General features: G+C 38.7%; 1 pseudogene across 1 annotated transcript; it reads right to left on the reverse strand.

The window, feature by feature from the left end:
* Positions 1-7,850: 7,850 nt before the first annotated feature.
* Positions 7,851-9,164, reverse strand: LOC309628473 (eukaryotic peptide chain release factor subunit 1 pseudogene; annotated as a pseudogene). Its single transcript has one exon. The product of its transcript is annotated as a eukaryotic peptide chain release factor subunit 1 pseudogene (transcript).
* Positions 9,165-16,308: the final 7,144 nt, after the last annotated feature.

The following is a 16,308-nucleotide window of genomic DNA, read 5'->3' on the forward strand; positions in this document are numbered from 1 at the left end:
GATTCTGTTTGCTAGTATTTTGTTGAGGATATTTGCATCTATATTCATCAGTGATATTGGTCTGTAAGTTTCTTTTTTTGTAGTATCTTTGTCTGGTTTTGGTATCAGGGTGATGGTGGCCTTGTAGAATGAGTTTGGGAGTGTTCCTTCCACTACAATTTTTTGCAAGAGTTTGAGAAGGATGGGTGTTAGCTCTTCTCTAAATGTTTGATAGAATTCACCTGTGAAGCCATCTGGTCCTGGACTTTTGTTTGCTGGAAGATTTTTAATCATAGTTTCAATTTCATTACTTGTGATTGGTCTGTTCCTATTTTCTATTTCTTCCTGGTTCAGTCTTGGAAGGTTATACCTCTCTAAGAATTTGTCCATTTCTTCCAGGTTGTCCATTTTATTGGCATAGAGTTGCTTGTAGTAGTGTCTTATGATGCTTTGTATTTCTGCAGTGTCCATTGTCACTTCTTTTTCATTTCTAATTCTGTTGATTTGAGTCCTCTCCCTCTTTTTCTTGATGAGTCTGGTTAAAGGTTTATCAATTTTGTTTATCTTCTCAAAGAACCAGCTTTTAGTTTTATTGATCTTTGCTATTGTTTTCTTTGTTTCTATTTCTTTTATTTCTGCTCTGATCTTGATGATTTCTTTCCTTTTCCTAACATTGGGGTTTTTTTTTTTCTTCTTTCTCTAGTTCCTTTAAGTGTAAAGTTAGATTGTTTATTTGAGATTTTTCTTGTTTCCTGAGGTAGGATTGTATGGCTATAAACTTCCCTCTTAGAACTGCTTTTGCTGCATCCCATAGGTTTTGGAGCATAATGTTTTCATTGTCATTTGTCTCTAGGTATTTCTTGATTTCCTCTTTGCTTTCTTCAGTGATCTCTTGGTTACTTAGTAATGTATGGTTTAGCCTCCATGTGTTTGTGTTTTTAAGCTTTTTTCCCCTGTAATTAATGTCTAATCTCATAGCGTTGTGGTCAGAAAAGATGCTTGATATGATATCAATTTTCTTCAATTTACTGAGGCTTGATTTGTGACCCAAGATATAATCTATCCTGGAGAATGTTCTGTGTGCACTTGAGAAGAAAGTGTAATCTGCTATTTTCAGATGGAATGTCCTATAAATATCAATTAAATCTATCTGGTCTATTGTGTCATTTAAAGCTTGTGTTTCCTTATTAATTTTCTGTCTGGATGATGTGTCCAGTGGTGTAAGTGAGGTGTTAAAGTCACCCACTATTATTGTGTTACTGTCAATTTCCTCTTTTATAGCTGTTAACATTTGCCTTATGTATCGAGGTGCTCCTATGTTGGGTGAATATATATTTATAATTGTTATATCTTCTTCTTGGATTGATCCCTTGATCATTATGTAGTGTCCTTCCTTGTCTCTTGTAACATTCTTTATTTTAAAGTCTATTTTATCTGATACGAGTGTTGCTACTCCAGCTTTCTTTTGCTATCCATTTGCATGGAACATCTTTTTCTATCCCCTAACTTTCAAGCTGTATGTGTCCCTAGGTCTAAAGTGGGTCTCTTGTAGACAGCATATATATGGGTATTGTTTTTGTATCCATTCTGTGAGCCTGTGTCTTTTGGTTGGAGCATTTAATCCATTCACGTTTAAGGTAATTATTGATATGTATGTTCCTATGACCATTTTCTTAATTGTTTTGGGTTTGTTTTTGTAGGTCCTTTTGTTCTGTTGTATTTCCCACTTAGAAAATTTCCTTTAGCATTTGTTGTAGAGCTGGTTTGGTGGTGCTGAATTCTCTTAGCTTTTGCTTGTCTGTAAAGCTTTTGATTTCTCTGTTGAATCTGAATGAAATCCTTGCCAGGTAGAGTAATCTTGGTTGTAGGTTCTTCCCTTTCATCACTTTAAACATATTGCACCAATCTGTTCTGGCTTGTAGAGTTTCTGCTGAGAAATCAGCTGTTAACCTTATGGGAGTTCCCTTCTATGTTATTTGTCATTTTTCTCTTGTTGCTTTTAATAATTTTTCTTTGTCTTTAATTTTTGCCTATTTGATTACTATGTGTCTCAGCATGTTTCTCCTCGGGTTTATCCTGCCTGGATCTCTCTGTGCTTCCTGGACTTGGGTGGCTATTTCCTTTTTCATGTTAGGGAAGTTTTCAACTATAATTTCTTCAAATATTTTCTCAGGTCCTTTCTCTCTCTCTTCTCCTTCTGGGACCCCTATAATGTGAATGTTGGTGCACTTAATATTGCCCCAGAGGTCTCTTAGGCTGTCTTCATTGCTTTTCATTATTTTTTCTTTATTCTGTTCTGTGTCAGTGAATTCCACCATTCTGTCTTCCAGGGCACTTAACCATTCTTCTGCCTCAGTTATTCTCCTATTGATTCCTTCTAGTGTCTTTTTCATTTCAGTTATTGTATTGTTCATCTTTGTTTGTTTGTTCTTTAATTCTTCTAGGTGTTTGTTCTTTAATTCTTTTAGGTCTTTGTTAAACATTTCTTGCATCTTCTCGATATTTGCCTCCATTCTTTTTCCGAGGTCCTGGATCATGGTCACTACCATTATTCTGAATTCTTTTTCTGGAAGACTGCCTTTGTCTACTTCATTTCATTGTTTTTCTGGGGTTTTATCATGTTCCTTCATGTGATACATAGTTCTCTGCCTTTTCATTTTGTCTGTCTTTCTGTGAATGTGGTTTTCGTTCCACAGGCTGCAAGGATTGTAATTCTTCTTCTTGCTTCTGCTGTCTGCCTTCTTGTGGATGAGGCTATCTAAGAGGCTTATGCAAGGTTCCTGATGAGAGGGACTGGTGGTGAGTAGAGCTGGGTGTTGCTGTAGTGGGCAGAGCTCAGTAAAACTTTAATCCACTTGTCTTCTGATGGGTGGGGCTGAGTTCCATCTCTGTTGGTTGTTTGGCCTGAGGCAACCCAGCACTGGAGGCTACAGGCTGTTTGGTGGGGCTAATTCTGGAAGGGCTCATGCCAAGGAGTACTTCCCAGAACTTCTGCTGCTAGTGTCCTTGTCCCCGTGGTGAGCCACAGCCACCCCCCCACCTCAGCAGCAGACCCTCCAACACTAGCAGGTAGGTCTGATTCAGTCTCCTATGGGGTCACTGCTCCTTCCCCCTGGGTCCTGATGTGCACACTACTTTGTGTGTGTCCTCCAAGAGTTGAGTCTCTGTTTCCCACAGTCCTGTCGAAGCCCTACAATCAAATACCACTAGCCTTCAAAGTCTGATTCTCTAGGAATTCCTCCTCCCATTACCAGACCCCCAGGTTGGGAAGCCTGATATGGGGCTCAGAACCTTCACTCCACTGGGTCGACTTCTGTGGTATAAGTGTTCTCCAGTTTGTGAGTCACCCACCCAGCCATTATAGGATTTGATTTTACTGTGATTGTGCCCCTCCTACTGTCTCATTATGGCTTCTCCTTTGTCTTTGGATGTGAGGTGTCTTTTTTGGTGAGTTCCAGTGTCTTCTTGTCGATGACTGTTCAGCAGTTAGCTGTGATTCCGGTGCTCTCGCAAGAGGGAGAGAGCACACGTCCTTCTACTCTGCCATCTTGAACCAATATCCCTGTTTTCTTTAAATAAAACGTAAATAAATGAAAACATGTTGACCCTAAAGGAACATAAATAAAAATCTGTGCCTCTTCATGGCCTGTTGATACTAAAAGTGGAAAAAAATGAAAAAAAATGAATTGTTTTTGGCTTGGACCTTCTCCCTTTATTTCCCATATCAAATCCAGCCAATACTCCTTGACAGGAGCACAGCAGTGAGAGGGAGTAGGAAAGTGGAAATGTTAGGAATTGATCCAATTAAAAGTGATAGGAGATAGGTACCACTTCACATTACATGGCTGATTGCCTTCTTACCCCATTTGACCACAAGTAAAAGCTTTGAGAACTATATCCAGATGCAGTTGCACCTACTTACCAAATCAACAGTGAACACAGCTAATGTTCACTACTGATTTGGCAATTAAGATAGACTTGCAGAGATTCCATTTTAAGACACATGAATAGCATAGCTGATTTAAGGAAGATAGTACTTTTAGCAAGGATTGGGGAAAAAGTTTCAAGAGTAGCACAGTAATGCTCTAACATATATCAGGTTATATTGTGCCTATCACTGCTGTCATCCTAGTTGTGACTGCTAATAATATCTATAAACAGGTAAATCCAGATTGCATTGTCTTAAATCTCCAGAGCATGAATGGGTCTCCGGCAGAGTCCTCAAATTTAGCAAAGCATCAGTTTCCTTCTTTTCTTCACTGTTTGGCCCACATTCAGAACCTTTAGACTTGTTCAAGAGGCTTCTCATACTTTTTTTTTAATTAAAAAAAATTTTTTTTACAGTAGGTCCTTGTTGGTTATCTATTTTAAATATAGCACTTCTCATTTTATATTGACTATATTCAATGCTGTGTAGTCACAGAAATTAGGCCTCAAGAGACTTGGATTCTGGTGTTTCATTCTTGGAATGAGACATAAAATTCATTTAGGCCAACACCCTCATTTTACAGCAGATGAAAGGAAGACATGAGAGGAGAGCGACTTACCCAAGGGCAGCCAACTGGGTAAACTCAGAGGAAACTCTCCTAGCCTCTCTCCAGTGCTCCTCACCCTACTAGGCAGCTTCTCTTCCCTCAACTTCTTGGTGACTCCACCTGTCACAGAATCAAAGACTCAGATTCCCCACCTGTGAAATAGAAATGACAGGTATTTTGCAGCACTGTCGTAAATAGAAAATAGTTTTGAATGTCCACTGAGTAGTATACTACCTCAAGTATTCCATACATTCATGTCTCGTCCTGCAAAAGGGACCAACCATGTTCACTGCAGCCGAAGCAGAGAGCCTGTACCAGAGTAGGCCTTTCAGAAATTCTCACGTTTTCAAGTTATGAACAATTTTTTGCTAATGAATCTGATGGATCGGAATAGAATCGAGTTTATTTTGCATTACATGGTAATGAATTGTCATATTTTTCATGTATTTCGCCTAATTAAAAAAAAATGTTTTTGAGTGTAGTCTGAGTATGGCTGAAATATGTAAGTACATTAACAGGGTTTTGTCAGCTTCTCTGATGTAATCAGCTTGATCTCTGGCAGCATAAGGGGCATGGCAGATTGGAGCAATGGACTGTAGACACAAGTCCTGGGTGTTTGTTTTGGCTACTGTAGTGTGACTTTGGCTACATTTTTTAACTGCCTTCATACTCCATTTCTTTTCATATGAAGTGCAGACAGAGATGGATGATTTCTAAATTCTTTTCTAATTCTAAGATACAGACAAATCTCAGCTATTTTAATCATAAAGAGAACAAATGTTTGTGGAGTAGTATGGCATTTTCTGTGAAAATAGATTGTCTAATACGTTTTTTGAATTAAAGTTACTAAAAATCGAAGCAAAAGAGCAGAAAGCCTTAAATTAGTGGCAAAGGGCCTTCTCTGACAATAAAATGTACTTGCTGGAAATTTACAGTAGCTGTAAAATGAAAACAACTATTAAATCAAAATTGACTTAGTACATTCAGAGACACAAGAATAAAACCTATTAACAGCTCAACAGAATTTAATTGAACACTATGAGTAATAAAAGAGAGGTCCAGTGATGAATGCAGAGAACACTTATGGATGATTCTGAGTTGCAATATTTGACTTTCTGTGAGAATGAGGAGCTGTGTTCCAACCGTGTAGTTGCTGAGTTGATTAAAGAAGATAAATTTACATTGGCATGGAGGTGTAAATGTATTATTGTGGTTTTCTCTCCCAGAATGTCTGAGACAGCCTGACACTGTCTGGAAAAGATTAGAATGAGCTCCCATCAAACACCTGGCTCCCAGGGGCCCCTCCCTACCCAGACCATTAACTGGGTATCTCCACCTGTGTCTGGCTCTGCGATGTCCAGCACATGGAGGCAGAGAGGGAGACCAGAAAGCCCATTTGGTGTCGGGTAGACTTGAGATTTTGAATTCTGACTCTGGCTACTTGAGCGACTCACTTAACTTGTCCAAGTCTGTTTCTCCACCTTCAAAATGAGCTTAATAAATAACAACTGTTACATTGTTCTGACTTACATTTTTGGCTTAGTCTTTGCTGGGATTTACATTCCAAGCTGAGTTTTTACTAGCTTTTATACCAGGTTGCATGCTGCTGGATTTTGTTTGTGGAATAGATATCCCTGCCTTGTACCTAAATGATGTCCCTATTCTTTGACTATAGCTCTGTACCCAGTTCCATTTCTTATTTCTCAGCACCTATGTGTGTAACCATACACACAATATGGCTGGGCAAAGCAGAATAAGCCTTCAAATGAATGACAGATTTTCCAAATAAAACATGAGTAGTATAAAATCAATGATTTCTTTCTTAACTAATAAAATCCAAGTGTTCAGATCAATTGATTCTTAAATCTAACCAGGTTGTTTGCCTAGTATAAGTCTTAATGTTGCAACCACCTCCCTCTCCAAACTTTTGAAAAGAAATCACACCTCTTAATATTTTATCTATCGCTCAGATAAGCAAATACCTGATCACTTTCATAAGTCACTAAAGGTTCATCTTAGCTGCTTCCTCATTCCTCTGTGCTGTTTCCTTTTGCCCTTTGTGGGGAGCTGCAGGGAAATAGCCCTAGAATGGGACATTGCTCATGTTTATGAAGCTTTTCCTTCTTATGCGATCACAGAAGAGTAATACAATATGATTAGTTTTTTTTTTTAAATTGGAATATAGTTGATTTACAATGTTGTGTTGCTTTCTGCTGTATGGCAAAGTGAATCAGTTATACATATACATATATCCACTCTTTTTTAGATTATTTTCCCATGTAGGTCATTACAGAATATTGAGTAAAGTTCCCTGTGCTCTACAGTTAGTATCCTTAAATAAGACGGACTAAACCCACTGAATATTTTCTAAAAGATAGATTGTTTGCATTGAGGTAAAATGAGCAGATCTACTAATTCCTTGGCTGATGGCCCTCTTGTTTAGGAAACCCACATGCTTGCTCTAAAAAGAAACAAACGGGAAATTTTCACTTTTGTACACCAAATAAAACAAAATGAAATGACAATTGGATTTCACTGTGGACCCACAATCTTTGCTTGAGAGAGAGTCTCAAAAAGCAGAAGAGCACATTCTTACATTTGCTGAAACCAGCTCATCCTGAAGAATCTGAACTAGAAGGTGAGAGCAACCCCTTTCTCACTAAGGGAGCAAAGTCAGCTCAGGGGCCCTGCAAGAGTCAGACGCCCAAATGTTCCCATTTTAGGAAGAGGATTGGGGTTCAGAGTGAGGACCACGGAAGCTGGTGAGACTCTTTAACTGGTTTGGATATCTTGATGTCAAGAAATATCAGTTGCCATAAGAAAAAGTACATATATGGTCCTGCCCAGAGATAGAGGAGGGCTCAAATGTTGAAGACTTTGAAAAAATGCACATTCAGCATTGTTATAGTAAAATCCTGGGACATACCTTTTCATGTTAGATAGTAAACATTTTGTTTTTAAATTTGTGCTCACCGCTGCCTCTAAAATAGTCTCCTCTTACATAGTAGGAGCTCACATATCTATTAGAGATATTTCTTTAAAATTCTCCTACCCAGAAGATACTCAAGTGTTTTGAAAAGAAACACCCCTTATGGAATGGCAAGAAAATGAATATTTCTGGCAACTCCCTTTTGCCCTTTTCCTTACCTCCTTCATTCTGACACGTATACCTGTTGAAAATCTTGCTTGCCATGATAGATAATCATTTTGAACGATCTCTTAAAACCTGGAGTTAAAAAATACTATCCCCAAACACCTATTAACATCTCTCTAAAATTTCACTCTCCATTGAACTAAAGGAACAATATATTTTTGCTCAAATAATTTGTTATGGATTCATGGTAGTAACCATGTGGTTTCCATTCTCAGCTGGACAATCAACATTTCTTCAATAATTCTTTCTCTTTTGTTAATCAGATCAATTCCACCAAATCCTTTCACAAACTGGAATCCTTCTTGTGATTTATCTGTGACAATTTCCAATGTAGCTCCAAATTTTTTATAGTTGTTAGCAAACCATTCCAGCAGGGGCATGCTCTCAATCAGTTCATGTTCTTGTCCTGTCTCTTTGTCTGTAAAATGAGATTTATCCTTCTCTTGTTCTGGAGTTAGAGAATTTTCTCCTCTTCTGTGCCTTGGCAATGAAGAATATATCTCATTATATCCAGATTTCCATAGACTATTAGAATCTCTACAGCTCCCATTTCTAAAGCCTTTAGTGTATCTTCAACTCCAAAACAGTACTTGCCCGTGTCCTGACTGATTTCATCAAAGTATTGCCCTATTGACTTCTTCTCTTGAATGAACTTCATGTTGGAGAGGACTTCGGTAGATAACTCGATATCTTGGTTGAATCCATTTTCACCACCATAAGATATATCAGCTAATTTTAAAACTTTTGATTGCAACCTCTGATCAAACATGTCAGATTGACTTAGTTCATTTTTAAAGTCAGCTGATCCAGCTAAAACGAGACCAGCCGCACTCACTTTGTCCCCAGAAATAAACAGCTGCACAGTAGTCTCAGCTACTTTCCCAACATAGTTATGTCGCTTTTCCATTCTTAAACGGGCAAAACGCAAGGCTGACTGACCTCCTCTACCATGTTTCTTTGGGAGATCCACAGTGAGTTTGTGCAGGACTTCTCTTGTATTTCCTTGGAGTGTGCCAAAAAGTGCACCACTACCATCTATTACAATGAAGCCAAACTTATCATCTGAAAGTAGTGCTATAAGAGCCTCTGTATGGAATTTGTCACACAAATACAATGACGTATTAATTGGTTTGAAAGATTCAAAGTCAATGTTGACTTTCTTTTCCTTTCCTTCTTCTGTTACAATTGTACCACAGTAAACAACCAGGCCATTTGGCGGTACTTTGTTATAAAGTTTGAGTCTTCGTTGTACAAATGTAATGGTTCCCAGGACTGAAAGGTAGTTTACTCGTGACTTAATGTTAGATGCAGTTCAAACTCATCTGCTAACATTTTTGCCACTCGTGAAATCTGGTCTTTGGGAGGAATGATCAATGATATCATGCTTGTGCCATTGCCGAGGGCCGCCTCCAAGTTTTAATGAGCTTTTTGATATTCCAGAGCTCCACGTTCCTGTCGGCAGCAATGGGGGCGTCCGTCATCTTCTCACCTCCTCCCCCCTAAGGACCCAGTCCTGGGCGGCAGCGGCGGCTCCTCCCCAGCGGCGGCTCTCGACAATTTCTAATTTCAGTAATTTTTTTTACCTTGCCTTTTGTGACATCATTCACTCATCTTTCCTCCTACTTATGGAAGACTGTTGGAAAAGCATGAACTTTGCCATCAGTTAGACCAAAATTCAAATACTGAAACTTCCATTTACATAGTGTATGATCTTTTAAGTTAATGATTTAACTTTTTTTCCCCCACTGTACTCTTTTATGGTTTGAACCACGATTCAAGTCTGAGAATATATAACTGATAGTGATGCTTATTAGCACAATAGAATTCTTGGCAGCAGTAAACAGTAGAGATGGGTCATTTTTTCTTGCCACTTTTTAAATCTTCACCTTGCAATGAGTTATTACTTTTTTTTTAATTGAAGTATAATTAACTTACAACATCATATTAGTTTCAGGTGTACAACATAATGATTTCACATTTGTATACATTGTGAAATGATCAACACAGTAAGCCTGAAAAGAAAATCTCTACACAGAGCCAGCTACATGATTTGCAAGGGTCCAGTGTGAAAGGAAAACATGTGGTCCTTGTTCAAAAGACGAGGAAAAAAAGTGACATCAAAGGTACTAAATATAGAGTTTTTCCTTTCTTTCTAAGTCTCTCTCAACCTGTCATGGCGTTTTAGTTGCTATTTAATGTTGAACTCTTGGCATGGGAATACTCATTGGGTACAGATGCTCACAGGTGCCCCGTGATTTGGGGGGTGCACAAAATCCACCACTGCACAGCACCACGTCCCAACTGCAGGCAGGGAGATAAATCTTCCCTTCCCATGACCTGCCACCCCAACTCAGGATGGACTGGAGATAGCCAAAGATAACAGCCTACCTGGATAAGTCCATTATCAGGATGGAGAGGGCAAGAAGCTCACCTTTGCCTAGTGACCCGCTGAACAAACATATAGAGGCACTGCCTGCCCACGGAAGGGACAGCCACTGCCAAGTCTGCCCTGAGATGCTGCAGGGTGCCTGCATCACCTGGACCCTACCCACATCCACATTCAGGCCCCCAGAAGAGGCAGGGTACAACAGCGGTTGCTGGGTAGAGAAAAGGAACAAGAGAAATGGGGAGATGGGTGCCATGGTGGCAGGGACGGGCTGTGGAGAACATATCCAGGGAGGGTGGGAGGCAGTGGGAATCCGGGCTGCCTATGAGTGGGACCGCCTGTGAGCTGAGGCTCCAAGCCTCCAATACATGCAGAGAGCATTAAAACCCAAACACAGGGCCCTTCTGAGCTTGGGGCCCTGTGTGACCACACTGGTCCAACCTGCATGAAGCCCACCTTGTCTGTGAACAAATGTGTTTTCTGTTAATCTGGCCAGTGGGAGCTCAGCATCACTGTAATGTCGAGCACGTTTCTCAAGCATTTTCAGCAACAGAACAATGGATATCTAACTCAGAATCCCCATAGGAAAATCACATCATCCTCTCATCCTCCCACTCATCCTCTCCTGCTTTCCCAACACTACCTATGGCTCTGGGAGCATCAACTACTCTGTGAAACACAGTTTGAAAATTTAAGTAAAAAAAAGGTTTATTCATATTCAACAGTCTAGGAAAACTTTGGCATTTCAAGTTTAATTTGCTCTCATTTTCTATAAAGATTCAAAAGGCAGGCAGCCTGTATTTATAAGATAAATAATTATTTTAAATATTTCAAAAAGAAAATAATCCATTTGGCCCTATATTTAGTTATCAGAGTTGAGTAAAATAATCAATTTTGTGTCATTGTTTTAAAATCAGGAATCTAACCTGTATTCATTTCCCTTATTACACACCCATCTCCTATTTCTGTTTTCCATTCTTTTGTTACTTTTATCTGAGATTATAGACCCTGATTATGAATTTTCAACAACTTCAAATTTTAAATACAGGAATATTTTTGAGTTTTCACTTTAAATTTGAGAATTTTCTGAAGACACTTTAAAAAGTTCTTTGCATATTTGTAACTAGTTTCATTGCTCAATACTAACCAATTTGCAAGTCCTTCCCCATTTTAGAGACCTTGATCATGATTAAACTCCTAATTGAGTGGAGTACATTCCTGAGGTTTGGTTTTGTTTCTTTCATTCATGAGAGGGGCATGAGTGTTATATTTTTTGGAGCTTTTACACATATAAAAATGTTTTCTGTTACTATGACTCATGAATGACATCATGGCGTGGTTTTGGATTCCCAATCTTTTAATCTCAGATCTCTATAGACATCATTCTATTCTCTACTGGAATTTAATACTCAAAAGAGCTTCCTACTCTTTATACTTGTAATTTAAAATATTTTATTAATTCTTCCTGGAACATAAGAGATGCTGGTCTTTCCTGCATAGAAAAGTATTCTTCTATTATATCTTTGATTATAGTGTCTCATTTACTTGCTTTGTTTCCTCTTATAGAATATCTTTTTATCAACATAGTAAATCTCTTCTCTCTCTTCTTCGTATATATCACACTTATCATTTTTATTATTTCTCCCCCTTCTCTGGGAGAAATTTTGAAGTTTTTTGCTTACATCACTGATTTGATTTGTTTGGCATCAATCCTGTTCCAATGACTTCAGTGAGAATTTTAACCGTGTTTTTCCATTTTTAAATTTCTTCAAAGTGTTGTTTTGTTTGTATGTTTGTTTTTACCTCATCCTGTTCTTATCTTACTCTTTGCAATATTTTCATTCTAATATGAAATGAGCTCTATTTAGGCCCAAGATTTACAGACACATTGCTGGTATAGATGGCCCACCGCCATCCTTGCTGTCACTAGTGTATTGGTCAAAACCATCCTCTCAACTGTGTGCAACCCTGGCTCAATTTCTGATACCTCAGAAACATTCATCTGGCTCTGAAATGGAACATTCGGCTCTTACTTTTCAGTGTCTTTACTCTAAGGGGGATAACATATACCCTAAGGCAGCCCTCCATGGTTTAATCAGGTGAGTCCGTGAAAAATTGTATTTTGCCAGCAAGCACCACTTCCAGGGCCCTCCCTCCTTCGATTTATACAGCTTTACCTGGAAGGTCATCTCCCTAGGATACATGTCACTCTCCATTTGTCCCTCCCCCAGGCTTGTTATACAAGAGGCACTGCATTGGATGAGAGCAATCTCAGCTGTCTCAAAAGACAGTCAGTAGAGGAAAGTTGCTCAGTTTTCTGATTAATGTAATATCTGTTGCTTTAAAAACAGGTAGTAAAAATGAGTCAAAACTTCTTTCTTCCCTTTTCATTTCCAGCTGTGTCATTCTAATTCAGAGAATAGATTGCATTCAGGCCACTTATAAAGCTTCTTCATCCAATTGCTCCAAGATTTTAAAGTTGATGGAAATATCCTTCAATGTCTGTCATATGCATTTGATTCCTCACCTTATTTTTAAAGCTATTGTTAATGCTTGCCTTTCCTTATAATTCTGCCTGTAATTTATTTGCTAGTTAGGAGATGAGACGGCCTGTCATGATCTCAGCCCAGAAGTCAGGGTCTTCTAAATGCAGGTGTAATTAACAGGCTAATGAATGTCACAGCCATTTTATTACTTACGTGGAAACAATTAACAAAACCAAGTTGAAGCAGTGTTACTGGATGGAAAGAACAGCAGTGTCAGAAAATTTACAGTTACGATTTTACCCCCATTTATTAATTGTGTGACCTTAAATAAGTCACTTAACTTTCTTGAATCTGTTTATTTTTTCATAAAGGAGCAATATAAATAACGCTTGTTCTAAGGACCCGCAGGGGTGTTGTGAGGACCAAATGGGTTAGCACTTGTCAAAGCCCTTCGTAGTCATTATCACTCTAGACCCAGTTACTGCTCTCACTCCCATGACCTTGGCCTCATCACTGGCACATTGAAGCAGCCGAGCTAACTGAGCTAACAAGTCATAGGAGTGCTTCATTAATATTAATTTTTGACCCTTAGCCGTTACTGAATATAAAAAGTAAATGGTAATTGTGAGTGCTCTAGCCTCTGCCATTAAAGAAAAAGGAAAAAACAGATATCTTTTATTGCCAAGTGTTAAATTTACATGAATTTTACCTACCACTTCCTAGGGTTCCATAAATAGAGGATTTCTTTCATATTTTCTTCCTCATCATCCATAAGAGCATGTGAATTTTCAGACCCTGACTGTACTTACTATCTCTTAGCTGCATAAAGGATAAACCAAATGAGACCAGAGTCACAGATAAACTTTCACTGTTATTAAATTAGATTAGAACAAAAGTGTAGACAATTAACATTGGAAAGTATTGTGTAGAAAAGGAAGCAATGAAAGATTGGTCTTTAATTGTCTTTAAGGCTAATTGAAGGCAGGGAATTCTAAATCGAGTTCTAATTTACAGGCTAATAAATGCCACAGACGTTTTGTTATTAACATGAAAATTAGCAAACATATAAGAAGAGACTAGCTTGGAATATGGCAATTCTAAGCACGTGGAAATAGAGCACACATCAATTACATATTTTATTTTTAATCAGTGTATAATGCATTCCCCTAAGAGGAGAGCATAATAAAATCTTCTAGGCTTTTAAGCCCTAGTTGCAAGTGCTCATGAATGAAATGGCCAAACTTCATGGCATAGCAAACATTTTTAAAAAGCAAGGACCTGTGTTGGAATATGACAAAACCTTCTCTTTAAGTCTGTAAACCTGTCTTCATTCTCTATGTAATATGACTTTTCCCTTCACTTTGCAAATAGGAAAACTAAGCTAAAGAGAAGTTGAAGAATACCAATGTCCTTATCATTTGACACTTTACATTAGTTTTTCATGTCTTTTCTTCTTAATAAACTAATTATGCCTACAGTTCAAGACTATGTCTTACCCATCATAGACCAACACAGCCTTGGATATAGTTACTCAGTGTGCACTGCCCCAGAGCTACACCCCTCTGATGCATGTTTCTAACACATTCAAGGAAGGAAATGGTTCACAGCAGGTCTGTGATCTTCCCTCTAACCTCTGGGATTCCTGGAAACATTAACTTAGGAAATCACAAGAGGATATTGCAAATTCTGGAGGTTCCGCAAGACCACTCTTACATGCAAGGATTTGTTAGAAGGACTTACAGAACTCAGAAAGGCTGTTATACTCAAGGCTACAGTTTATTATAGCAAAATCAGCAAAGGGAAGGAGCACAGAGGGCAGGTCCCAGGACTGACTGTTCCAAGCATGAGCTTCCAGGTGTCCTCCCCCAGTGGGGTCTGTGGACAGTGCCTGTTTCTCCCAGCAACGATGTGTGACCGTACATACAGAGTGCTGCCAGCCACGGAAGTTCCCCTAGCCTTGGGTTTGTTTGTTTGTGTTCAGTTTCATTGAGATATAATTGACAAATAAAACTGTAAGATATTTAAAGCCTACATTGTGATTATTAAAAGAATTTTTCAAATCTAGTTAATTAACACATCCAACACGTTACATATTTATCTCTTTTTTTTTTTTTTTTTAGTGAGAACATCTTAAGTTCTGCTTTCTTAGAAGATTTCAGTTACACAATAGAGTGTTAGAGGGAAAGGTTGGTAAAAGGACACAAACTTATAGCTATAAGATGAATAAGGTCTGAGGATCTAATGTATAACATAGTGACTATAGTTGATAACGCTGTACTGTATAATTGATATTTGCTAAGGGATTCAGAAATTTTTATAGGAGATTAACCACATAGACTTTCTGCCCATGGCTGACCTCAATCTCCAGTCCCTTCATAGGTCAAGCTGATACCACATGGCCCAAGGTCCCCACCATAAATCAAATTGGCATAGACCACCAGCAGTGGCCTAATACCTCCAGTTAAACAGGCAGGACATTCCAAGGTTCCAAGGGCTTAGAGCTTACCTCCTAGGAGCTGGGAACAAAATGCAAGGTTAATCATATATATATTTTGTTGTTGTTGTTGTTGTTTTTTACTCTATCCTTACTATACTGAGACTACCTGCACTATATCCAAGAAAAATCAGAATTGGTTGAAGTTGTTATGCTGAGATTGTGTATCAAGTAATTATAGCTGCTACTAACAGGATCAGTTGCACTGGAGCCAGATATAAAAGCTCAAGACATCCCAGAACTGAAGGCTTCTCCAGGCTGAAGTGGTCCATGTCTAATCAGTCTATTGTCTTCTGACCACAGCCCCACCCCTGCAAATGAGGAGAGTTTGAGGGATATTTGGAAACTATATCTAGTTGGAGCAATGAGACCTCCCCTATGCTATGGCCAGTCAGGCTGTAGGTTTTCTATCCCATATCCTTTCTTCTAGCTAAGTGAACTTGGTACTATGGAAAACCTATTGTATCTTGTGAATTTTATTATCAATTCAAACCCAAGACACCTGCTGGTGGTTGAGCAGAGTGGGTTTTGGATTATACAACTAGTATTATTTGATGCCAACAATATAACTGACCTCTTTAATTTTTCCAACTAATTGTTTTAGTCCCCACCAAACTTTATTAGCAGTAAATACATAATCTCTCTTCTGAGATTTTCCTCACCACTATTCCTGTGTCTGACCTGGTGAATCGTTCAGGATATCTGGAAGCAAACCCAGTCAGTGTCACTGGTCCATACTAATCCACCATAAATTTGGGAAGAAGATTTAAATCTAGGACTTCTCCTTTTGAGATTCTTGGGAATTTTATACAAGCCAGTCTATAATGGGGAGAGAAGAAAGAGATTGCTGAGGTACAAGGTGTTGGGAAGAAAATAAAATCTAATGGGATAATGGAGGCTGTGTGAGTAGAGGAGACACATGCAGTGTGTGTGTGTGTCCCCCATTGTTCCTTGCTGCCCTATTCACAAGTAATGTCTGTGGTGCGCAATGAGCACAGAGTTCTGTTGGAACCACTGTGCTTGGGAGTTCAGTGAGATTTAGTGAGTACAAGGTAAGCATATTCCATCTGTGTCTGGGTGAGTTGGGCTCTGACAGCCTCAAGAAGCCATGCTTTCTCTTAGAGCCAAAACTTGCTTGAAAGAAGGCAATAGCATTCTGTGAAGTATATACAAACAGCCAATAAACCCTGTCATTTCCATTCTTACTAATGTTACTTCCCTGTATTAGCCAACCACTTATGCTGAAAATGATGACATAGAAAGGAAAGGAAAGA

Source organism: Balaenoptera borealis (assembly GCF_965194805.1).
Source record: "Balaenoptera borealis genome assembly, chromosome: 4".
NCBI classification, from domain to species: Eukaryota; Metazoa; Chordata; class Mammalia; order Artiodactyla; family Balaenopteridae; genus Balaenoptera; species Balaenoptera borealis.